Source organism: Equus przewalskii, chromosome 9 (assembly GCF_037783145.1).
Source record: "Equus przewalskii isolate Varuska chromosome 9, EquPr2, whole genome shotgun sequence".
Taxonomy (NCBI): domain Eukaryota; kingdom Metazoa; phylum Chordata; class Mammalia; order Perissodactyla; family Equidae; genus Equus; species Equus przewalskii.
In genome coordinates this window covers 55,745,118-55,770,220 of record NC_091839.1, presented here as the reverse complement: position 1 = coordinate 55,770,220, position 25,103 = coordinate 55,745,118, and the positions used below count along the sequence as shown (strand labels likewise).

Sequence of the window (25,103 nt, the reverse complement as noted above, 5' to 3'; positions counted from 1 at the left end):
GTTCTAAAACCCAACCTTTCTCAATAAGCTTTTTTTACTCCCCTTTCTTCTTTTCTTTATGAAAACAAAACAAGTTTAAAAAGTTTTCAATCAGTACGTTTTGGGGTGGGGGGAGCTACAGTTTTTGAAATGTCAACGACTTTATCTGTCAAAAACCGATGTGTTATTTTGATTTTTCTACTTTAAGTGTCAACGTGATATGTTGCTGTGAAAAGGTTGATATGAAAAGGACGGCAGGTTGTAGGTCAAACACATATTGTTATGTGTTGAATTATGTCTCCCCCCAAATTCCTATGTTGAAATCCTAACACCCAGGACCTGAGAATATGACTGCATTTGGAGGCGGCGTCTTTACAGAGGTAACTAAGTTAAAATGAGGCCATTACGGTGGGCCCTAATCTAATATGAGTAGTTTTCTTATAAGAAGAGGAAATTTGGAGACAGACATGTGCAGAGGGAAGACAATGAGAAGACCTAGGGAGAAGGCAGCCGTCTATAAGCAAAGGAGAGAGACCGGGAGCTGGTCCTTCCCTCACAGCTCTCAGCAGGAAGCAACTCTGCCAACATCTTGATCTTGGAATTTTAGTATCTGGAACTGCGAGAAAATAAATTTATTGTTCAAACCAGCCAGTCTGTGGTACCTTGTCATGGCAGCCCTAGAAAAACTAACATACTGATAATTCCCCAATCCTTAGAGTTAGGGAGAAAATGAAACAGGACATTCAGCTTTTTGGAGACTTAGAAAGGAGCAGGTGGGAATAGATGTGGTAATGTTCCTGGAAGCCCAAAAGGCTAGGGTTGCTAAATCCAGTGAATTTACAACCTTAAACCAAAACTGGCCACTACAGCAAGTGGCCGATGGCCATTATTTAAAGTTCTAATTTGATATCCCAGCATTCTAAGGACAAGAAAAGGCCTAGGTGAAATAATTGAACTCATTTTCAGCTCCATTTGAAATCTGAGTTTTACAAAGTAGTCTTCTGTGAAACAGACCATTTTCCTTCACATCCGTGGGAAGAAGTCTATAATTAGAACGTCCTGGGGAACTTCTTCTATTAATTGTTGCATACCTGAAATATCACAAGAGAGAGCGTAGGTAAAAAATGCATTGAAATCATTGTTTTTGCCTTTGTCACTTATAAGAAACTACAGGAATAACTGCTTTATGGCCTTGGGCACTACAAAGCCTTTATCAAGCCAAGACAATAGGGGCTTCTGGAAGTGTGTGAACTTGAGAACCCTCCAGGTTGTGGGGAGAGCAGACCTCGAGGCCAAGAAGACATTCTGTCCAGAGTACAAAAGGAATAGAACAGAACAATACTCTCCTCCCCCTCACCTGGCCCCGAATCCCAGATCCCGTGGGTAACCTTGAAGATTTTTTTTTAAGATTGGCACCTGAGCTAACATCTGTTGCCAATCTTTTTTTTTCCTTCTCCTCCTTAAATCCCTCCAGTTCATAGCTGTATATTTTAGTTGTGGGTCCTTCTAGTTGTGGCATATGGGATGCTGCCTCAGTGGGGCCTGACGAGTGGTGCCATGTCTGCACCCAGGATCCAACTGGCCAAACCCTGGGCCGCTGAAGCGGAGCCTGCAAGCTTAACCACTTGGCCACAGGCCGGCCCCAAGCTTGAAGATTTAAAAAGGAAAAAAGAAATATTTTACAGGAAAGTTGAAGGTGTTTTTCTTCTTTAAACTTGTCCTCTCAAACATAAGGTTTGCCAGTCTTCAGAAATCTCTTGACCCCAGCCTGACTTCTGGTGCAGTGGTTAGGAGCCTGGATTCTAGAAGCAGGCTGCCTGCATTTGAATCCCATCTTGTTACCAGCTGCATGAGCTGAGACCAGGACCATAAGCCTCAGTTTCATCACCTATAAAATGGGAATACTAATGCAGGGCACTTATTTTGTAGAGTAGTGTAGTGTTGAGTGAGATAGTCCAGGTGCGCACTCAGCACAGGATCTGTCCTGTACTAAGTGCTCAAAAAATATTAGCTCTTATTCAGGCTTCCAGGCTGGTTCTGTTACCAGCTCATTGGGTTCTTTTTTTTTTTTTCAGGAAGATTAGCCATGGGCTAACATCCACCTCCAATCCTCCTCTTTTTGCTGAGGAAGAATGGCTCTGAGCTATCATCCATGCCCATCTTCCTCTATTTTTTATGGGGATGCCGGCTACAGCATGGCTTGATAGGTAGTGATAGGTCCGCGCCTAGGGATCCAAACCAGTGAACGCTGGGCCACTGAAGCAGAGCGGGGAACTTAACTGCTATGCCACTGAGCCAGCACCCCAACATTGGGTTCTGATTGTCCCTCAGGATAGAAAGCAAGAGAGACAACAAACAGGAGTAGAAAAGTAAAGTTTATTGGCTTGTGCACAGGAGAGGCACAAGGGAGCTGGTGTGGAAAGGAAAGGGCAGGTGACCTGCTGATGAGGGAACAGGATTGTGGGGCTTTTCTTAGGCGAAGGTGAGGGGGTGGGGTGGGGGGGGGAGGGCCTTGTCATGGCATGTAGAGCTGGGGTTGTGCTTGCGCCTGGGCTGTCTCACAGCATGCTACTATGTACGACTCATGAATCATTAGCGTGCTAGCTCTCCACCCCTGGGTGTGATTTTCAGTATGGTAATGGGGCTAGGGTTACCTTCAGTGGACTCCTGGGTGCTAGGGCGCAGGTGTAAACCCGGGCAAGTCCAGAGGCTGCAGAAGGTGGATCTTGGTGGTCTCTATCCGATTCTCCTAGCTTGCAGATTGGTTAGGGACCTTATCTTGTTAGGCCAGGGGCCTTGTAGATGGCCCTGTCTCGTTAGGCTGGTTCCTCTCTCAGTTCTGTATGAGAATAGTGAGGTGGGTACAGTGCTCCCATTGAATTTAGACTTAAGTGTTTGACATTTTGGAGGTCGATGTGCTCTCTGCTACCAGTTCTGTTCTGGCCTTATGCTGATGCTACAGAGGAGGTGATGCTACAGAGGAGGTGGGGCTTTCTTTTTGGTAACTATCCTGTACTTTACATATAGGAGTTTGAGATGGGCGATAAAATAATATCAAAGTTAAAGTGCTCATATACATTTGTACAGCTCTACAGGAGAAATTAGACCAGGCTCCAAAAGAAGTTCGACTTGGAAAAATAAAAAGTTGGCTGCTCTGATGCCCTCGTAGGTGGCATAGGACACAGTGTTCAGGATGGCGCTGAGAGTGGCACAGTGGCTCCATGAGATCTTGTGGATTGTTTGGCTGATATTTCAGATGAGTCTGAAAGCACGAGAGTTTGTGCAGCACAGAGTCATGGGGAACGTATCAGAGGTATGAGGGGAGGCAACAATCTGGTGGCGTTCAGTGGTTTTTCTGGATTTTCCAATACTGTTATATGAGTCAGGGTCCAGCAGGAAATAGATGGCACACTCAAATTGAGTACTAGGAAGAGAATGTAATAAAGGGACAATTAAAAAGCTCTCGGAAAGGTGTTGGGCTACCTACAAGGGATAGTGCAGCTTGCTGGAGCTGTCACAGCCAGACGTTGCTTTCACACAAGGCGTGAGGGGGCAATGGAGGGATGGGTTATTGGAACTGGAAAGGGGGACCTTCGTGGAGGGGCTGCCTGACAAGAGTTGTGATCTTTGGTGGAGGGGTGCAACCATATTTTATGGAGGGAAAGAGCTGGGGGAAAGGCCCTGATCTCCCTTTCCTCCCTCCTTTCCTCCCCAGGAGCCTTATTGATGCAGTTGGTGGTCAATTTGTGGGGCACAGAGCAGGGTGAAGAGAAGTGGAGACCAGATCAGGAGGGGAAAATGGAAGATACCCAGCACAGTCATCTTTATTGTTAGTGCCAGTTTAGGGAACCCACATGGAAAAGAGCCAGGTCATCTGTTTCAATCTGTTATCTGGGACAGTCTTTAGGAATGCACCTACCAGCTGATGCAACTTGTGCCTCTGGATTGTTTGTGAGCATTCTCTTCCTCTTTTTTTGTCCTGTGCTGCTCACTTCTCTTTCACATTTGGCTGTTATGGTGTGAACAATTCATTTCAATAAACATCGATGGAGTAAATTAATTCCAGCTACTGTGTGGGACAGATGCTATTGGAGATTACATCTTTTACTTTTCTGTCTCTCTGAGGCTAAGGACTGGGGAAATTTGAATACAGTGAAATTTTATTGACTTTGACAATGGGGTCAGCACAATCAATAACTGGGACATTTAAGTTAATCAAGTAATTAATAGTTATAGCCTAACCTATTTCCAAAAGGGAGTTGATATCACCTGGAATTTGGGGTTAGAAGAAGATAATCTCCCCAGGATCTCTCTGTTGGGGGACAATGGCATGAGCTCTGCTCACTGGCTTTTCTGTAGGGATAAGTTGACTTGTGGTCAATCATTGGGATGCCCATAAAAGTTCAACAACTGGCTGTCTGGATAAAAAGTCCTGATTTGTAGCATGTGCCAATTTCTGCAGTGTAAGTACTCCCACCATGGCCCATTTCAAGCTACCAGTACAACATCACTGAATGTGGAGTTGGGAAGAGATACACACAATGGGTTCTTGAGAGCCCATATGTGGGGACTCCAGCACACCACTGAATGCAATCCCTTCCTTCCACCAACAGATATCTAAAGATACGAACACCATGGCCCTGTGGCATTTCTGCTAGCTGTCGCTAAATAGGGCCAAAGCCTGAAGTCTCTGGATCATTCATCACATCGTAGGCCTTGGGAATGGATTTAGAGTCATTTAGTCTGCAGGTGGACATGAGGTACCCTGCTGTTTTTGTTAGGATCTCTGATACCTACTTGAGAAGTCCAATTAAATCATTGCCCACTTATGAAAACAATGACAGTTGTCAGACCCTTCTTGTTCACAGGTGAGCATATAATATTCTTTCTATTTTGCCATTTGCCACTTTGAGGAATCACCTACAAGCATCTAGGAGGGAAATCTTCATTTCCATTTCTTAAAGCTTTAACCTTTTCCCCTTTCCGCTAAAAAGAATAGAACATTTCGTTTCCTAGTGTTTAGAAATGATTGAAGTTGATTTGTATAAATGTAGAAAACCATTTAAATCTTTTGCTATGGAAGTCCAGAGCTGAATATGTATTTCTTTCTCAAGAGCATTTGACATGTTGATGTTTATATCATCCTATATGTTTTCCATTTTACATACATTTTGTATTTCGTTACGTGATACAATTCCATGTGTCTAATAAGTATCAAACATGAGTATAATATTAAGTTAGAATAAGGTTACAATAAAGTCAGTACTAAAATAAGCAACAAACATCCCATTTGCTTTTAATCTTATTTAACTTAAAGTTGTTCTACGTTATACACTAAAATGTGCAGAAAAGTTGCAGCCATGCTGAAAATAGATCTGGGCAATTTTTTCAGCTAACCACCAAACAGTTATTTCTTTTTTTTTTTTTAACCCAAATAAATACTTTCATGTGCTCTTTATTTCCAGTACAATATACAATTTATTTACAACAGATAGTCAACAAAATTAAATATATGCTTATGATGATATAATTTTATTACATTTTTGTGAGGAGGGAGAAATAGTATCCATTATATGTTAAAATGCACCCCTGGCTATCTGTAATTGAGAAGAATTTAGCTAATTTTCTAACCGGCTTTCTTGTTTACTTATTTGTTTTTGACAAACATGGCTTTTAAATCATAAATTTTAGCTAAAGCAAGGTAGCTAGCCTTATAAATAATTAGATTAAAAAGTATATTAGTTGAGTCTGGGTTCCTCCTTTTTAAAACTTAAGTTCAAGTAAGTTGTACACGTTTATCATTAAATAGTAGTGACAGGCAGAAGAAAATAAAGATGAATAAATCATTCAATTAAAAAATATAGCTAAGGGGCCGGCCCGGTGCCTGAGTGGTTAAGTTTACACGCTCCGCTTCAGTGGGCCAGGGTTTCGCCAGTTCTGATCCTGGGCGTGGACATGGCACTGCTCATCAAGCCATGCTCAGGCAGCGTCCCACATACCACAACTAGAAGGACCCACAACTAAAAATACACAACTACGTACCAGGGGGGCTTTGGGGAGAAAAAGGAAAAATAAATAAATAAAATCTTAAAAAAAATATATGCTGAAGACAGCTAACAAATAATTTTGTTAACTGTTCAACGTAATAGCACCCTTAATACATTTGCTAATTTTTTCCTATTTCAAGAATCTCTTATTTGGCTACCACATTGTATGCTATATGATTCTTTGTAAACTACCAGTATTTCTAAAGTTAAGAAGAAATGAGTTCAACATCTTCTTAGACCATTAAAATCTAAACATTCAAAATAAGTAAAAGGAAATAACATATACTATCTTTTCTATTCAAACCAGTTTCACCCATTCATCCATCCATCCACCTTTTCATCTAAACACATATTTGTGTGTTCTCAGTGCTTTTCGCCCTCCAGATGTTGTACGAACACTGGGGATACCAAAATGAAAACGTGACAACAACCACCACATGATTCTTGCTCTAAATTACTTCCAGGGGATAATTAATTTAGTGGAACTGGGAGCACTCTGGTTACAGCACAGTAACTTTCCTACCCAACTGCATGGCGGCTCAAATTGGAGGTCATTGACTACTACAGTGAGCACAGCCATACCGCTGATCTTGCGCAGGCGTCAGCATTTCCTCTCTGACTCTACAGAACTCGAGTAAGTTTGGTGGATCTGATATGCTGTTAATCTTTTATCTTATATGACCTTTAATAGGCTCTTTTTAAGGTTTTGCTCCATCTGATAACAGATGCTTCTGCCCTTTGTAACCTTCGGGTTTGACTGGTATAAATTCATATCATCATTTTTGTTCTTTGTAAAACGTAATTTTGTTGTTGTAGCATTAGTATAACTTTTCTGGGAACCTTTTAATCTACTCTCAATAACCCCTAGGATACCCTCATGGTGGATATTTCACAGTGATGTTTTCTAAACCACCAGTCCTTCTGCTAATCCACACAGTTTTTGAAGACTATGGTTGTTCAACATTTGTCCACAAATTATTTTATTCTCCTCCCTTCAAGAGGTAGAGCCTAATTCCCCCTGCCTTGAGAGTGGACTGGATTTAGTAACTCCTTTCTAATGAATAGAACATGGTGGAAGTGACTGTGTCATTTCAGAGACTAGGTCATAAAAGACATTGCAGCTTCCATTTTGGTTTCTCTCTTGGATAATTTGCTATGGGGGGGAGCCAACTGCCATGGCATGAGGAAAGGTACACATGACAAGGGACTGGGGCTTCCAGCCAATCGCCATGTGAGTTAGCCATCTTGGAAGTGGATTTTCCAGCCCCAGTCACACCCTCAGATGATTGCAGCCCAGGCAGACGTCATGATGACATGATGCATGAGAGGTCCCGAACCAGAACCACTGAGCTGAGGTGTTTCTGAATTCCTGCCCCTTATCAACTGTGTGAGTTAGTAAATATTTGTTGTTTTAAACCACAGGTTTTGGGGTAATTTGTAATGCTGCAACAGATAACTAACACAAAGATTTTCTTCCTTTTCAGACTATGTTGTGAAGAGACTCAGTTCTAGGTAAGGAGTCTCTGTTATTTAATTTTTGACTTTATAGTACTTATGATAGCATAGTTCTTTGAATTTTCCAACACTGTTCTCCTTAGCAAACCAGAAAAAAATATTCTTTCATTTTTATCTACTTATACTTTGGACCCCGTTCTTACCCATTTCTCTAAGATCTTGTCTCAAATTTTCACCTTCAGTCTCTTCCTCTTCTTGGCTTCCACAAGCTCTAGTCTATGCTATCACCAAAACAAAACCTACCTTAGACCCTGCTGCTTTTGGGAGCACTTGCTTTTGCTTGCAAAGTCTTGAAGTCCTATCTATTCTTTTCTTCTTAGTCCTTGCCTGCTGGCTTCTGCCCTTACTGGTGGCATTTTCTCTTTGGGATTAATTGCCAGCCTTTTCCTTGTTTCATCCCTCCTGATCTCTGACACCTTCAGTCCTCAGAATCTCAGGGATCCTGAGAGCTAGTATAGACTTCAGAGGCCACTTGCAGATGACGACATGGAGACCCACACAGGTGTGGACACTTGCCCCGGGTCACAAATGTAAGCTTGTGGAGAGCTGGGGCTCGGGTTCAGCCTCCCTCACTCTCAGACTGAGTCCTTCTCATTTTACCACAAACAATTCCTTGAAACTTTCTCCACCAAAGTCATGACACTATATTTTCTTAGTTCTTCTTCTCCTTTTTCTTTTCTTTCACTTTTTCTTCTCAGTCCCCTTTGTTAGTTCCCTTTCCTACTGCACCTAAAGATCTTTCCCTTGCCCTCAGCTTCTCTCTTGTCATCTCAGTTGCCTGCCATTAGATCTCACCTCTAAACTTCCATTGCCAGTCCTGATGCTGTCGGCGACTGTGTCTCCATGTTGCTGACTGTCCACAGGGCGGTCCTGCCTGGAGTTCTACCATCACCCCAATCCCATGGCCAAGTGCTCTGTTTCTCTAACTTGTCCTGATGCTCCTCCTTTTCTGGTCCTTTGGAGTATATACTTACAGCCACTCTATCAGCTACCAACCCTGTCACTTTTCTTCTTTTTCTTTTCATTTTTAATTCTACTCATTCAACAAAAATGTGTTGTGCATTGTGGTGTCAGGAACATGAGGCCCTGAGGAACCACAGTCTAGTGTGTCTTTAATCTGGTCCTTTCTTGACTTTTCTGTGGCCATAGCTCAAGCCAAGGTCTTTATCGCCTAAGTTTGGATTACTCTGACAGTGTATTTAGTTTGTCTGTTTGTCACCTTTCTCTCTCTATCCATCTATACTGTTTTCTTCATGTTATGATTTGGGTACTATTACTCCTTATTATTACCACATCAAGACCCAAATTCTTTAAAACCCATTTTAGCTCTGTGCATCTAGTTTTTTTCTCAGGAATCCTGTGTTCCAGGCCAGGTTCCTCTACTTTATGGCCCTTTTGGATGCTTTTTCTGACTTCTGTTGAGTCTTGCTCCTATTTTGCTCCTTTGAGTAATGTCTTGGCTTTTCTCTAGTTGTGAACAGAGTGGCTCCAGGGCAATTACTATCAATAGCTTTTGAGGATTATTGTTTTAAGATAGGGAGCAAATATGTGCCAAGGAACTCAAAATAAAAATGACTACTAAAATATATTGTCATTTTGACATATTTTAATTTCTTTTTTTTTTTCTTTTTTACAGTGAACTACCATGACTATTCACAAAACTCCCTTGGGGGGAGGTAGGAAGAGAAACATGTGACATCAATGAAGAAAACTGACCAGAATATTTGCTTTTCCCACTGCACTTGATCCGACTAAATATCAGTGACTGTTGGTTACGGTTTTGGGGCTTTAAGATTTGAGCTAAACAAGATTTCCCCATATTTCACAATCATTTCTTGATTCAGGTTGCTCGGAAGGCAGTGGTCAATGGGGTCATTTGACAGAAACCAACAAGGTGATCTTTCCAAGAGGAAGGTTCCCTCATGGGTGTGACAAATCTTGAGGGTGACTGAATCTCTTTATGAAACCAAACAGGTTTAGAAGTAAGGAAGTGAGTAATTCTATGTGCTGTCTTTCTACTTCTCTTATCTATGATTGTATCTTATATTAAAGTTATAGATTACTGTGGTTTTTATTGTGGTTACTGTGAGATGTGGATTCGTAATAGAATTTCTAGGCTGTCAGAGATTTCTGGATGTACGGAAATTGGAGATAGAGACCGCAACATTTTCTGGATGAATGGCTATTCCTTATGTGTCAAATAACAGAGACAGTAAAGTCACTGCCTTTTTGTCATTTTCTGGCTTATTCATTTATCTATTCAACCAATTTTTTTTTTGAGTGCCTTCTACATTCCTGGTAGAGTGCCAAGTGCCATGGATACAGAGGTGCCCATGATAGATAAGTTTTCAACTCTTTTCTGATAACTCACAGAGTCAACAAGCCTTAAACAAAATAAAAATGGGTTGTTCTCGATTTTTCTCCTAAATCTTCATTGGTTCTCTGGTTCATACCTGCTGTCTTTTTCTGTTTTCCTTCCCACAAAAGACCCTTCTCAAGTGACATCAACTTCTTTCTGGAGCCTTGATATCAGTCGTGATGGTGGAAGTTGCATATCTTTTGTGGTGAAGGTCAGAGAAAGTGGAGTTGTAGCTCAAGCTGGGCATCTGGTCTGGTTCATTAACATGAGGCTTTATCTGATTCTTTAATGTTATCCCTTGTCATATTCTGACAGTTCATTTGTTGCCTTTTAGCATAGTACCTCCTTGTCTTTGTGTTGATAGTTAATATATTTTTTCTCTTTTTCCTCTTAATTAATAAAAGCAAATTAAGCTGGGTTTATTCTATATTGAAGTAGAATATAGATGACAGCGTCTAGCACACAGTAGGTGTTCAATAATATTTGGGAGAAAGAGACGTAGACAAAGGGGAGGAGAGGAGGAGATAGGTTACAATTAACCAATTTTACAATTGTGTAAGTTATAAGTATTTGTTTCTCTATTTTTTATTTTTTAGAAGAAATAAAACACAGAAGAAATGAAGGATGAAAAAGGTAAGTAAGAAACAAAGAAATCACCCAGATTTGATGTGAAGCACTTCATATCTGTAACCTTTAAGTGCTTCATTTACACTATTCCTAACCTGTATGTTAGACAAGTCTTTCCGTTCTTCCTTTCCTCCTCCTCTTCTTCCTCCTTCTCCTTCTTCTCACCTTGCCTCCCTCGCTTCTCTCTCTCTCTCCTCTCTTCCCCACTCCCACCCTCGCTGAGTGTTCTCTCTATGGCACTTAGCTTTCAAAGATCACACAGTATCAGATGGTGGTTAAAAGATCAGACTATGGTATTAGACTGACTTGGGTCCCAGTGTTGGCTCCACCACTTACTGGAGCCGATCTTGGAAAAACATTTCTAAGCCTCTGCTCCTTCATCTATAAAATGGGAGATAATAACAATCCCTGTCTTATAGGGTTTTATAAGGATCAGGGGTGATAATACATCAAAGTGCTTAACACTTGGCCTGGGACTGACAGTGTCTGTAATGTCTGGTCTTCTCCATCTTTTATTTCTCTCCCAGAAGGCAATGAGGTAGAGCTCTGTATACAGTGGGTGTTTGTCTACCAAAATTAAATGTATGTGTAAATGATATCCTTTTTTACCCTTAAATAATTTAAACACAGCCGAGGATGTTTTCTGCAGGCTTTGTAAGAGCATTCTTCCGGAGATGAGATCAAATTTGGAAAATGTTGAGTCAGAAGCAGAACTTTTCAGTAAGTCATAAGAAGTGACTCCACAGGATTATAATGGGAATCCATGTTCCTCAATTAGCTCAGTGCCTGCTCCCACAGCCCTTCAATAAATATAATAAATAAACAACTTTGGATGCATTCTCTGTTAAATTCTCTGGAATTAAATCACCATTTTCTGAAAGCGTTTTAGTTCCAATGAATAGATTCTCTTAGTAGACACCATAGTCCAAATCAGCATTTCAGCACTGTTTTCAGGAACCCCAATTCACATTCTCACGTTATTTCAGAGAATAAGAAAAGACTTTTTCTTCTGTATTGGCGGTTTACAGGCAAGACCTCTGCAAACTTTAGCATTCTTGCCAGTAATTGTTCAGCAGTCAATCCAATCTTGTTTTGCTTAGAATACAGATCCACGGGAAAAGATCCAACAACACAATTTTTACCCTTTCAACAGAAATGATTCAAGTTGCTCAGAAGGCCAAACTGAAATTCTATCTCCTTAGAAGTGTCCCCGTATTGATAAGGAAGGAAAAGAGAATCTTAACAGGGGAAGAAAATGAAGTTACCTAGTGCTGAGCTCAGCTTAGTTGAGATGCTAACATTCCTAGCTTCATTTCATGGGTGAAAGTTACTTTTAAATTTTAAAGAGCAAGATGCCTCTCGCTTGTACCCAGTGGGATTTGCAGAGTACATCTATATCAGGAAATTCTATTCTAGCTTTTACTATGTTGCTGCAGAAAACATCTCTCCAGATGGATTTCTGTTTATACAGCCTTTAAAATTTTTGCTTGCACCCGGTTTGTCCAATTGGCAGTACTTCCAGTTCTATTTTTTAAAACTTTAAGCCCACAATAGTGTTTATAGAACAGGAAGACAAGTCACCCTTTTAGTGAGAGAAAAGAAGCTACAACGTTCCTCGTTACTAGGAATATCTTTTAAATCATAATAAGTGGTACTGGTGGCTTATCAATAGGATTTTCAGCGTTTTGTTACAAAATGTTGAAGGAATTGTATAGTGAATACCCATATACCCACCATCTATATTCTATAATTAGTATTTTGCTATATTTACTTTATCATATATATATCTATCTCTATCCATTTATCAGTCTATCTTATTATTATTTTGGGGGGATGCATTTGAAAGTGAGTTGCAGCCATCAGAACTGATGGACTTATTTTGAATTGTGGATGATATCATTTGGCCATTTGGCCAATGGCATATTGCATCAAGTAGGACTAGGTTCAGCCAAAGTTAACAAGAAAATATAGTAGCTTAATGTGTTTCAAAAGAGTTTGTTTCCTCTGGCAAAAGGCTAAAGGTAGGAGTTCAAGGTTGGTACAGTGATTCTAACATCACCAGTGGCTTAAGCTCTTTCTGTCTTTCTAGTCTATCATCCTAGCGTGTGGCATTCATCTGCAAGGTCTCTCATGGCCTGAGATGACGGCTGGAGCTCCAGCCATCTCACTTTCTAACAGTAGGAAGGAGGAAGGGGATAAAGGCTGCTTTGAATGACCTATCCCAGAAGAACCACTAGTTTTATAATCAACTTGTCTAGCTCCAGGAAAAAAACTGAAGGAATTTTGTGAGGATCATATTATGTTTATTGACAAGCTTAGGAAAAATTAACATATTTATAATGTTTATATTTTGCTAGCCAGAACATAGACTCATTTGAGAGGCTGAGAAATATAGTATTATATATAGCTTTGGTTATTCAGGTGGCTTATTTATTTCAGTCATCTCATGTTGTTGGGAGAAATCAACTGAGCTCAGTTTTCCTGCCCTAGCACAGCTATGTGGGTCTTGAGTGACTGTTAGAGACATTTGTGAGGACACACAAGGTGACTTTGAATCAGTTTTTACATAACTTGAGCTCAACAAAGCCATTTTCCCAGTAAATTAATTGATCCTTATATTGAAGTAATATCAAAGAGTACTTGTTTATAGGATGATCACTCAGTGTGATCAAAATGTGGTGTCATCAAAATGTGGTGGTTCAAGGCCAAAGGACCAGATGGTCAGCCTACACTATCCCTGGGGATACAATCCCTGAGAGCTAACATGGATTGAGAATTTGGCTTAATGATGACAAAAATTATGAGGAGGATTTTTTAATAGCACTTAAATGCTTTATAGTTAAGGAAGAAGCTTCATTTTCTGGAATTAAAATGATTCACACCTGGGGAGATCTTGGTCAGAGGCAGAGAGGGTTAAAGGTTGGTGATATGGGGTACCCAGTATCATTAGGGATGTTTGAGGACATCTGTGATTTGGCCCATGTGCCATATATGACAAAGAGGGAAGGTAATTTTTACTTTCGTGTCCAAGAAATTAAAATGGCTACCATTGGTAGAAAAACTAATCTATACCACCATCCTTTTCTGTTTGGGACTAGAAGACTAAAGGGCGTCTGAAAGGAGAATTTCTTCGTATTCTCAACCCTTCATACTGCAAGAATTTGTTTTTTAATGTGAAGAATTAAAATGTTTTAGCTTGTAAATTGTTTTGAAAATTTTAGCTGCGTTTACTTTATTTTTTTCCCCCTAATGAAAGTATTCTCCTTGAATTTCACCTGGATTCTAAATGATCTTTGGAGTTTTATACTGAAAGGCTGAGAAGGAAAACAGAATAAAGTAGCAACCACCAGTTCAGAGAAGCAAAAGTCCTTAGTGGGAGGATGGGGGTGGTGGAGGGAAGACAGACCAGGACAGGAAATTAAACGCCAGTGAGGACATTTTTTCCCCTTAGGTTTTAGAAATGGTGATTTATCATTATAGCTGTAGAAAGCAAACTTTCAGCTGCTCATTCTCTTTACTAAAACCAAGACCCTGTACTATTTGTGTCTTCTTTAGCTTGTATTTCTTCTCATCATCTGTCTTGAGTCTGCTTTGCAACTTGTTTGTTATTGCTGTTTCAGATCACTAGAGTACTATATAATGAATTCTTAGAGTCCTGGCATGTGCTTATATTTAGCTTTAAAAAAAAAAAGGCTAGACTTCTTTGTATATTGGAAATGCAAGATTAGGAATTTAGGGAAATGATGAGAATTATTATATGTTTGCTAGAGGCACGTAATGGAATGATTACACTATATATAAATCACATAAAATAGGAAATAGAGTCATTTGTTTGTCTTGAAAGATATACAAGTCTTATATTGACCACAAATGTATTATTGCTTCTATGTCACGTGAAACCTAAACATTCCTAACTTAGCCTGGGCTCCTCTGAAAGTAGAGTCTGAACCAAAGGTTTAAGTGCAAATATTCATGGGGGAGTGAGATCCAGGACTCACTAGTGATGGACAGGGTTGCAAAGCAGGGAAGGAGGGAGACCCAAAACGAGTATGCAATGTTGAGTCATCCGCAACTGTGAGCAACTGGTTACTTGATCCCCCAGGTCCGTCTGAGGAGCTGAATGAAATGGGTTTCAGAACCTTCCATTTGGTGGCGGTGGTGGGAAAAAGACAGAAGCATTTATTAATCAGTTCCTATCCCCACTGGTCAAAACTTGACCCCATGGGTGTTAATTGCCCCTCTCCCTAGTCTCAACAGAGAAGCCCTGGGGTGCGAGGCAGGAGGTTTGCTGGAGGAGAGGCTCTTCTGGTTATACCTGTGTGAGGCTAGTTGGAGTCTGTGCAAAACCAGTTGCTATAGTGAGTGTTGGAATAAACGAAAGGTGAACAGAAAGAATCTGATACAGGTCACAGGGGTATTGGACACATCCCCCACCTCACCGTGTTATAGGTGTGATATAGTTACACTAATATGTTTACCAGAGTCTTGCTGCATCCAAGCTCCAGCTGGCTCACTTGGGAACTCTAGGACTTTGCATAGACTTTCCCAAGTGTTGAGGAAGTCTCCAAAGGGTGCCTGATCAAAGCTCTTGTGGGACTGCTGACTGCAAAACTCTTGACCTCTGCTCTGCTGCCAATTCCCCATCTGCCTCCAGAGCTGTCAATCCTACTTCTTTTTCAAGAGTTCATCAGTCTCTTGTGAAGTGGGAAGACTGTCAGGCCTCAGGAGAATTGCTTGGATCCATGGAACATTATAGAACTTACTGCGCCTCCTGTTTCTCTGTGCAAACCTAAGACGCCCAGCCACCGTGTAACCCCAGGGTGCTCATGTGCCTCCAGGAGAGCTGAGGGGAAATGGTTCATGTGCCAGCTGCTGTGACATACCCAGAACCTGACTCTGCTTACACTCTGAAGGGCATTCCAGCTGATCGTGTCCGGTTTGTCAGATTACTTTCCCTGATGGTTAATGTAATTTTGGTGTGTGGGTGCATGTGGGGGAGGAGGAGACTTGAAATCTGCCTTCTGTTCCCCTCTCATTCTTCATTTCCATTCCTCTCCTATCCCGCCGACTCTCCCAGATTTGGCTCTACTCTCTGATCCCCAGTCTCATAGATATGGCTTGAGATTTTCTCCAGGATTCTCTTAAGTCCTCATGTAAATTGAGAGTGCAAATAGATACTTGGGTGGGGTTTGGGTGTTGCCTAATTCCACACACCGGAGATATACAAATCTTGGCTCTGGCCCAGCTGGGATCTTCTCCCCATTACAAGTTATATCTCTTATCTCTACAGTCCTGAGGACTCTATTGATCATTCTACAAATCGAGCTGAAGAAAATCTTTATGAATATATTCGATTTAGAATGAAATAATCTTTTCTTCTAAATGCAGGTGATCCAAATTCAAAGGAAAAAAGAAGGACATGTATTTTGACTGAAGCGCTAACAATCTTCAGTTAAGTGAAGAACCTTAAGTGAGTATCAGCCAAGTCTTGGCAATCTCTTTGTGGCCTTAGTGATAGGGGTCACTTCAACAGTCTTACTTCACTGCTGAAGAATTTGAGGCATAGGCAACTTCAAATATATCCTAGCTTAGTGGTTCTCAAGCTTGACCTTGCATCACTATTACTTGGAGGGTTTGTTAAAACACTGATTGCTGGGCCGCATGCTTTCTTATTCTGATTCATGACAGGAACAGGGCCTGAGAATTTTCGTTTCTAACAATTTCCCTGGTGGTGCTGATGCTGCTGGTCCAAGGACCACACTTTGAGAACGGCTGGTTTGCTAGGTAAAAGTAATTTTAGACTGAAGTCGGATGACTATTTTGGCTTCTTTCTTCCAGGCCACAGCTTGTATCATGGTCATTTCCTCTATTAAGAGGGGGTTTAATATAACTGGTCATTTTCAACTAGATTTTAATTGTGTACTTTCTGTATTAAGTAGATAAAAGATTAGAAAGCAGGTAGAACATCCACTTGCAAACCAAAAAGGCTATTTTGGGGGAAGAATTCCTATTGTTCTATATCAAGGGTTGGCAAACAATGTCCCTGGCCAAATCTGGCCCACTGTCTGTTTTTGTAAATAAAGTTTTATTGGAACAGAGCACACATTCATTTCTGTGTTGTTGATGGCTGCTTTCGCGCTGTAACAGCAGAGTTGAGTATGCAGCAGAGACCGTATGACGCACAAAGGCTAGAATATTTACTATCTGGCCCTTTACAGAAAACATTTCCCTGTTTTGGTCTATAGATTCCTCTGAGCAACTGTTCGCTGGTTTAGGGAAGCTTTTCTCTTGAAACCCAGCAATAAGCAACATCAGTTTACTTGAGCAGATATGAAACTTCAATCCTAACACTTTCTTCCGCCCTTCCTCAACCCTTCTCCCTTAACATGGAAAGTGGCCCAATAAGTGAAATGAAACTTGGCCTGATCAGCGATATTTAGAAAGTGGAAGGTGAAAGTGTTGACATCTGCTTGTATTTTGTGGTCCGAGCTTCTGTGGCAGCATGTGATATGGAGAGAGTATTCTGGTCAGCCAGGAATCTCACGTTTTGTGAAATATTGTCTTGTGTTATCTGACTTTAGTTGGATTAATGCCTAATAAGAAATGCAGTTTGATAAAAGATCTGCATTCCTTCCTACACAGTGGCTTCCCAGGTGAACTCTGCCTTCAGTTTCGATAATTTCAGTAAGTTTGAGTGTCTGTTGTATATTCAATATCTGTATGTAAACATCAGTAAACACACGTATATTTTCAGGCGTATGTGTATTTTAATCCACAGGCAGGCCCATCTTACCTTTTTTCCTCTGCCTCCTTTCTGATCTTATCTGCTCCTCTGCAGTTGGCTCACATCCCCAGAGAAGCGGATGCCAAGACAGGATTAGAAGTCTAAGAGATTTATTAGGGGAAATGTCTGGGAAGGATTAAGGTGAGGAAGCAGGAGTGGTTGGGAGAACCTTTACTCTGCAATGCAGATCTGACTGGAGGAAAGGAAGGGGCTTACATCAGAAGGCTCAGACTGCAGCACAGGGCTCAGAAAGTTGTGGCCGGGTGGACGAGGAGTCCTTGTGCAAAAGTCGGAAGGTCGAGTGTGCCACAGGAATTGGTCAGCACTAGGAGCCCCAGTCATTGGTTGGGGGCAGCCAGGAAAACATGTCCCCAGCCCCAATGTGGTGGTGGATTCACAGGGGTAGCAGCTGAGCTGGTCAGTGGATATGCAATATGCTGCCCACAACAGGAGCTCTGAGTGGCGCATTTTCATAGCTGCCTCACTCTTAGATCTCTTATATCTTGCCACCACAGTTATCATTTTTTAAAACAGAAAAGCAACCACAGACCTATGATGGTTCCCTTTTCCTTGCAGAATAAAGTCTGGGTCACTTAAGGCACTCTGCCATCTGACCCCATCTGCCTTTCCAGCCTTTTCTCCACTACACACGTAAGGTTGCCTGAAGGTGCCCTGCACGTCACTGTCTTGGACATTTTGCCCACATGGTTCCCTTCTCTTCACACGCCCTCCTTCTCTCAGCCACTCATTGAGATCTTACTTGCTTTAAAAACATTTCTCCACAGAACCATAACTGAAATGAACAGCTCCCTCCTTGAATGTCTAATTTACTTAGGAAACATTATTTGAAGTTAAATGCTGAATGTTGTGAAGAGTACAAGGATGAAGCAGATATGGATTCTGCTCTGAAGGATTAACTTTAATAGGAAAAGTGATGTCCCATAAACACTATATTAACAGGAGAAAGTAGGAAAAGTCATAAGCTGGGTACAGAGAACCCGTGGTGGGAGTTAAGAAGAGGGAAATATTACCTTCACAGCAGAGGAATCCTCTATGCGAGGTGAGCCTTAAAGAATCAGTAGGATTTGGCATGAGGAAATGAGGGGGGAAGGGAATTCCAGATTAAAAGAATAATAGGGGTATAGGCGTGAGTTTCCGTAGAACAACTTTGATGACTAGCCTCAAACTGCATGTAAGACCCATTAGAAGAGTGTGAAATAAATTTAGTGGTCCTCTTTTCAGCAAAACAAAAACAAAAACAAAACCCCCCCAAAACAGAAAAGACTCAGAACAAATTGAGTAGGATGCAGAATGTTTGCAGTTCATGGCATGTAGTAAAGGAATTATTATGTGAAATTATATATGTATATATTGCCATATATATAGTGGGTCACTGCATGAATATATTTCTTACTGTGTGGCAAGCTTTTGTCATCCTTGAGTTTATTCAGTAGTACGTATTTATGGAGCATCTCTTATTCGCTGGCCACTGGCAAAGTCCTGGATTTATAGTGCTGAAGAAAACCGACATAGCTTCAGCCTTCTTGGAGATTATGATCCAAGACATTGGTACTCAAACTTTAGTGGCTTCAGAAACACCTGGAAGAATTAATAAAACACAGATTGCTTCCGAGTTTCTCATTCAGCAGGTCTGAGGTGGGGCCTGGGAATTTGCATTTCTAACAAGTTCTCAATCGATGGTAAAGAAGCTGGGAGGGGACCACATTAGACACTGGTCTAGTGGGTTCCCATATAAACACAAATAAATACACGATGGCAAATTGTGATGAGTGTTGGGAAGGAGAAGAGCAGGGAACTACGAGAGAAAATAACTGGGAAACCTATTTTATATTGGATGGTCAGAGACGGTGTCTCTGAGAAAGTGCAAGACCAGCATGGTCAGTGACCCAGAGGGACTGAAAGCATGAAGGAAAGAAGGGTTTGAAATGAGACGGAGAAGTAGGGGTGGGGGCTGAATCATGCAGGATCTTGTCCCGTGATATTCAACTTGGGATGTGCGTATTCCCGGGGTGCACGAAGACTTCCTAAGGGGTGTGCAGGCACATGTGGTTTTAAGAGAATCATATTCCTTATGTGCTCTCCTCACACGGATCTGCCCTGGTGGTGCTCACTTACCTTTCCAACCTCTTTACGAATAAAGGCACACTTACCTCCTAGTGAATCTTGTTAGGAGGTCTTGTCCTAGGTTGTAAAATCACTTGGGGGACAAACAAGGAGTAACTCAAAATCATGACCTTGGTGTTGAAAAAGTGAATGACTCATCACAGGATTAAAAACAAAATCTGTTCTCAAGGCAACTGGTCTCTAGCTCTTGGCTTTCAACAAAATTGAACGAGGCTCTCACTAAGCTGTCAGCAGGTAGGGCATTAAAAATAATTTTTGATGATGGATCACTTTGTCATTTTGGTATGAAGGAGCCCCTAGAATTTAATGTCACATACTGTCACTATATTACAAACTTTCATGTCCTCTATTTATTTAGGTGGATAAAACAAGCGCTTTCTCAGTGGTTACCTCTATAAAAATGAAAAATTGGGAAAACAATTGACTCTGAAAACTGCCACAGTTTAGCGTTAAGTAATATCAGATCATGGATACATGAATTAATTGGGATAGAAAACAATGTTGTTGAATTCATTCAGATTCATTTCTAATACAGTATATTTTATATATTTAATAATTATCTATCAGAGTTATAATATATTTATGTTCTGTTGACCAGCTGTCTACTTGTAATAAATATAACACTAATTTTAACCAGAATAATATTTAACATTTAGAACATTATGGCCACAGGAAAATTTTTTAGATTTCTTTCTTTCTCTCTGCATGTACATCTACAGTCTATTATCTATCTATTTATATATCTCTCTATATAGGTAGCAGGGACATATTATATATGTACATAAATATATAGCAGGAAAATATTATATGTACATATAGTATAGAGAAGCATAATAAAATGATCAACAAAAAGACTTTGAAGCAGAAAAATCTATAAGGATAACTGTCTACAGTAAGTATAATGGAAATATGAGTTTAAGGAGAAAGTAAATTAATGTCTGCAGGGGGCCCTCAGATACGGAAGGAAGGCTCCATGACTGTCTGAAACACTGGACTAGAGGCTTGTGGTCATGGGAGGAGCTTTTCGGAGACAGGATATCAGCCTCTGGAAGAGTGGAGACAGAAGTCAGGGCTGCGAGCATGAGGTCTGGGCTGTGGGGGCTCCCCTTCTTGTCTTAGCTGTTATTCTCCTCTTGAATTTTGAGTAGTTATAACTGCCTCCTTCTACTGATTCTCCTTCTCCACCTCTCTTACTTTTTTTCCTCTTCCCTTCCTACAATATCCCCTTCATTCTCCTCCTGCTTCCTCCACCGCAAAAAAGGCCAAATGAGTGTAGGATGGTGATAAACATCAGGGAGGGTGGGATGGAGAAAAAACATTGGATGTGGTTAAGTTTGTGGAGGGTCTTTTTTAGGTGGGGGAGGGGAAGGTGGGGTAGTGAGACAAGTAATTGCAAAGGAGAAGCCATGTCGTGTCTGTTTGTCTTTCCACTTTAAGCTCTAAGATGGGTTACTGGCTAGAGAAGCTTGGGAGGACTGCCGCTCTAGCCCTTGGATAGGGCAAGTGGGAGAGCCATCCTGGCCTCTGCCCTTTCCAGAGATGGGACGATTTTCTCTTCAGAGAAGGGAACTGGCAGAAAACAATCTGAACTGAGAAGTGGGTGAGTTGGACACAGCCCACGCTCTGCCACTTTTTCTGTGACCTTGGGAGAAATGTCTAGACTCTTGATGCCCAATTCGTAAAGGAAAAAAATTGACTAAAGTGAGCTGTACATTTTCTCCCTACTCCAAAATTAATGTTTATGAGTTACAAGAATTGGAAAGAGTTTACAAAAGCCCAGTAATTTTTGTTTTCCCTCTTCATGCTTAAAGAGAAAAATTACAGTGAACTTTCCAGTTCATCGTTAGAAAAAAAAGGAAGAAAGGGCATCTTTTCTCTTCTCTTTGAGAAACATCAAGATCTACTTTGCCCTCTAATAGTCGCCTGGGTAGAATTTTCCATCTTAGCACAAAGCAGCTCGACCTGGTTTCAACTAATCCCTTCTCTGAATACCCCTAATTTAACAAGAGGAACTGGAAGAGTCAGACAGTGTGTGGGAAGACTGAAGAAAATAAGGAAGGTATAGAAACCACTAGAGATGGAGATCAGTTAAACATTCTGGCAAATTGTCACGGTGTACTGCTCATGCTGAATGGTTAGGCAGTTGGGAAGGTAGTTAAGAGAATGGCTCTAAATGCTTCATCTAATTGCAAGCAGCTGTCGATTAGTGGAGCTTGACCAACTGTTTTTAATTCCACTCATTGGTGATGAAGAGAACAAGACTTTTAAGGGAAATCGGCAGGGGCTGTGTGTGTGCGTGTGCGCGGGTGTGTGTGTACGTACATGAAGTTCCTTACACTTTTTTTAGAGGTCATAGATTGCAGTTAACTACTAAGAGATGCTCTTTGAAACCACTGCAGTCTTTCATGATAATGATTTTCCCAAATTTTACCAACGTTTGTTGAGCTTTGGCGGGAGGCAAACTTCTCTGTTATCCAAATTCTGGAATGATTCATCCCCCGATGGTGATTGACTGAATGGCTGTGCCAATACGGAAGCAATGGTTGTTCAATGTGGGCAGTAAATCTAAAACAAGAGAAAATAATGCCATTTAAGAGTCTTCTCCTTTGGAATGTTTCATTTCACTTTTTGAATTGGGAAATAGTAAATATAAGAAAGTAGAAAATTGTGGCTAGTCTCCCGTAGTTGTAAAACCTGCTACAAATGATCAAATTTGAGAGTTTCCTGGAAGATAAAGTTTTGAGTAGCCCAGTCTAATCAGCCTGATACCTCTTTGGATATAGTTATGCTTCTTTATTTTCTTTTTCCTAAGAAGATTAGCCAAATTTCCTAATATTTATTTTATTTGCTTTCATTTCTTGCCATACATTTAAAAAACAGTTATTTTAGTGGTTCTGTATGGCAAACTGGAGAGACCATTGACTTGACTGAAAGCAAGGCTTCCGTGAAACCAGAAAGGCCTTGAAGTTCTAACAGTAGCTGTCTAACTGGTCTGAAAAGAGGTATAAAGAGACAATGGGCAGAAACTCTCGGGGAGAGAGGGGCTACACTCTTTCACTGCCAATTACCATCCGTTTTATATTCTGAATTTCAGTGCCCTGAAAGAGAAAGTAAATTTCCTATGTACATGTGTAAAGATTTATCAACAAGGGTATTCTTCACAGGATTGTTTACAATAGCACAAAATTAGAAATATCCTAAATGTTTACAATGGACATTAGTTAAATAATTTATGGTGTTCATACGCAGACATAAAAATACTGTGGAAGAATATACAAATGACATAGGGAAATGGTCATAATATACTAGGTGAAAAATCAGGATCGAAATCATATGTTTAAAATTGTGCGGTGTGCATGCATATGAAAAGCCAACATTAAAATAGAACAAAATGGAACCAGTAGCAATGGGATTACTGTAAGTGATTTTTATTATTTGTGGTTTTTCTGCATTTTCTAAAGAATATGTATTACTTGCACAATTAGGAAAAAACCCCTTATTTTAAAATGAATTTCCCCAAATGTCAATTCTTATAAAGGATTTTATTCCTTGTCAGGCTGAAGCTAAGGGGGAGATTCATGTCCGGTGAGGGAGAAAAAAAAAATCAAGAGGGACAGCACTCAATAAACACCTAATTTTGTTTCTGATCTCGTGCCTGTTTGAAGTGCTCACACTTGTTTTGACTCAGCTAGATAAGTCAGCTCCTCTAAAACAGTCACAATTTCCACCAGCTGTTTTGGATGTTTGAGGTTATGTTTTTGTTTTAGTGAACTTCACTGCCTATGCCTTGAGCTAGCTGATGAACAATTGTAAAGGAAGTCTTTGAGGCCGACTCAGAGGAAAGCTGCTAATCTCATGACATCCACAAGGATTTGAAAAGGCAGCTCCATCTGTGCTGTTTCTGTTTTTCTTCCGTGGCAGGTTTCTTGATGTCAGAAAGATGGGCTGCTTCTGGGGTCCAGCGGTTGGATGGAGAGTCAGTGACCACAAGTGATGCTGAGAGACTCCTCAGGAGGCAAGAGGCGTGTTTAATCACAAAGATGTGAGTACCCTGTGCTGGGTACGCTTACAAACCTTTCCTGGGTTCTGTTTCCCATGTCATTATTCTTTTCCACGCGCTTAGGTTTTGCGAGTGCTCTGGCAGGAAGCTATTTATCACAGAAAGCCACCAAAGGAGGGCTGCTGTCGTCTTTGCCCAAGACCTCTGAGACTTTCCTCTGAGTGAGAAGCCAGGGGGTTCTCATCGCATGATGTGGCAGAGTTTCTGGAAACTGATTTGGGGAAGAGGAAGCTGACTTATGTGGGAGTCACCAACCCAGTTGTCATCCTCTGGCACCCCATTCTCCGTAATGGCTTTTTCAAAAAAAGAAAAAGAAAAACTCATGGGAGTTGGGATTTAGTTAGAAATATTCTAGAGCAGAGTGGGTGTTCACCCGACTTTGGAAGCTCACCTTTGTGGGTCATTACCTGTTTTAGTTTAATTATTTCCACTACTTTGCTGTCCTTGCCTCTCTCCCATTTTTTCTTTTATTCGATTTGGATGCAGACTAATCAGAAGTAAACTTCTTATTTTTCTTTTAAAGGCTATTTGCAAACAGTCACTTAATTGCGCACCTACTGTGAGCTGGCGAGCATGCACGGCAACCAAGAAAATTGTTATAAAGGATATAGGTCTTCCAATTGGGGAGTTCACAGAGGATACAAAGAAGGCAAGCAAGCAGCGATGAGGCTAAGTGCTATGCTAAAGAAGTGATTTGTTAGGAAAAGTTTTATTCAGTGGAATCCCAGAGGGGTTGGCAAAGCTGTAGGCCTGGCAGTTCTGTCCATCTTGAGGCAAACTGCTAGAGCAGTTGGTTACTGAAACATCCTAGACCAGAGAAACACGTGAGTTTGCTAGTAGAATTCCACCAGTCAAGACTCTTTCAGTTGCAAGTGACAGAAACTCAGCTCAAGTTCAGGAATATTCTAACTTTAGGCTCTGCTGGATCCAGATGCTGTTGCCAGGAGTATGTCTCCTTTGTCTCTTGGCTGAGTTTTCTTCAGTGTCAGTGTCATTCTTTGCATACTCTTCCAGCTGGTGGCAATGACCACCAGAAGCCCCAGACTTACCTCCTTTCAGTTTGGCAACCCCAGAGGAAAAAGAGGGTCCCCGTCCCCCAAATATCTACTGTTGTCCAGGGCTGACTCTCATTAGACCAACTTGTGTCATGCCAGCTCTTAACCAATCATTGTGGGCTGGGTGTGGCACCCATTTATTGGCCAGATCTGAGTTTGGGGACCTCCCCTGCGCCTTAGGGGGTGAAATCTGTCTTACCTGAATCATAAAGGCTGAGAACTAGGAAATGGTAGTTCCCCAAAGGGAAATGAGCTGTTTTCAGAAGAATGAATGAATGCTGGGTAGGCACGTCCACCACCAGGCTCCTGATGTTCTTTTCTTGAAGAATTATTATAATTTGAACTGTCCTAAGTTATCAGAGTGGTTCTAGTAAACTTAACCTCAGTACAGAAGGGATTGGAATTTTGATCTTGTGATTTCTTGTTTCCCAAAGATTCTTTAATCCCTAGGCAAGTTTCCCCACTTCCAGCCCAGCAATGAGAGCTTCTTCTCCGGGGGTTTAGGAAGAGGTGCCCCTCCTCCCCCAGCACA

The 25,103-nt window shown here is 41.0% G+C and overlaps 2 long non-coding RNA genes across 2 annotated transcripts; both read left to right on the top strand.

Moving 5' to 3' along the window:
* Positions 1–3,174: 3,174 nt before the first annotated feature.
* On the top strand, positions 3,175–6,654 carry LOC139073726 (uncharacterized). The gene is made up of 3 exons (XR_011522715.1): positions 3,175–3,292; positions 4,593–4,847; positions 6,491–6,654. It is a non-coding gene; the product is annotated as an uncharacterized lncRNA (long non-coding RNA).
* Positions 6,655–14,867: 8,213 nt separating this feature from the next.
* Positions 14,868–23,908, top strand: LOC139073363 (uncharacterized). The gene is made up of 3 exons (XR_011522015.1): positions 14,868–15,463; positions 15,916–15,997; positions 23,378–23,908. It is a non-coding gene; the product is annotated as an uncharacterized lncRNA (long non-coding RNA).
* The last annotated feature ends 1,195 nt before the right edge of the window (positions 23,909–25,103 follow it).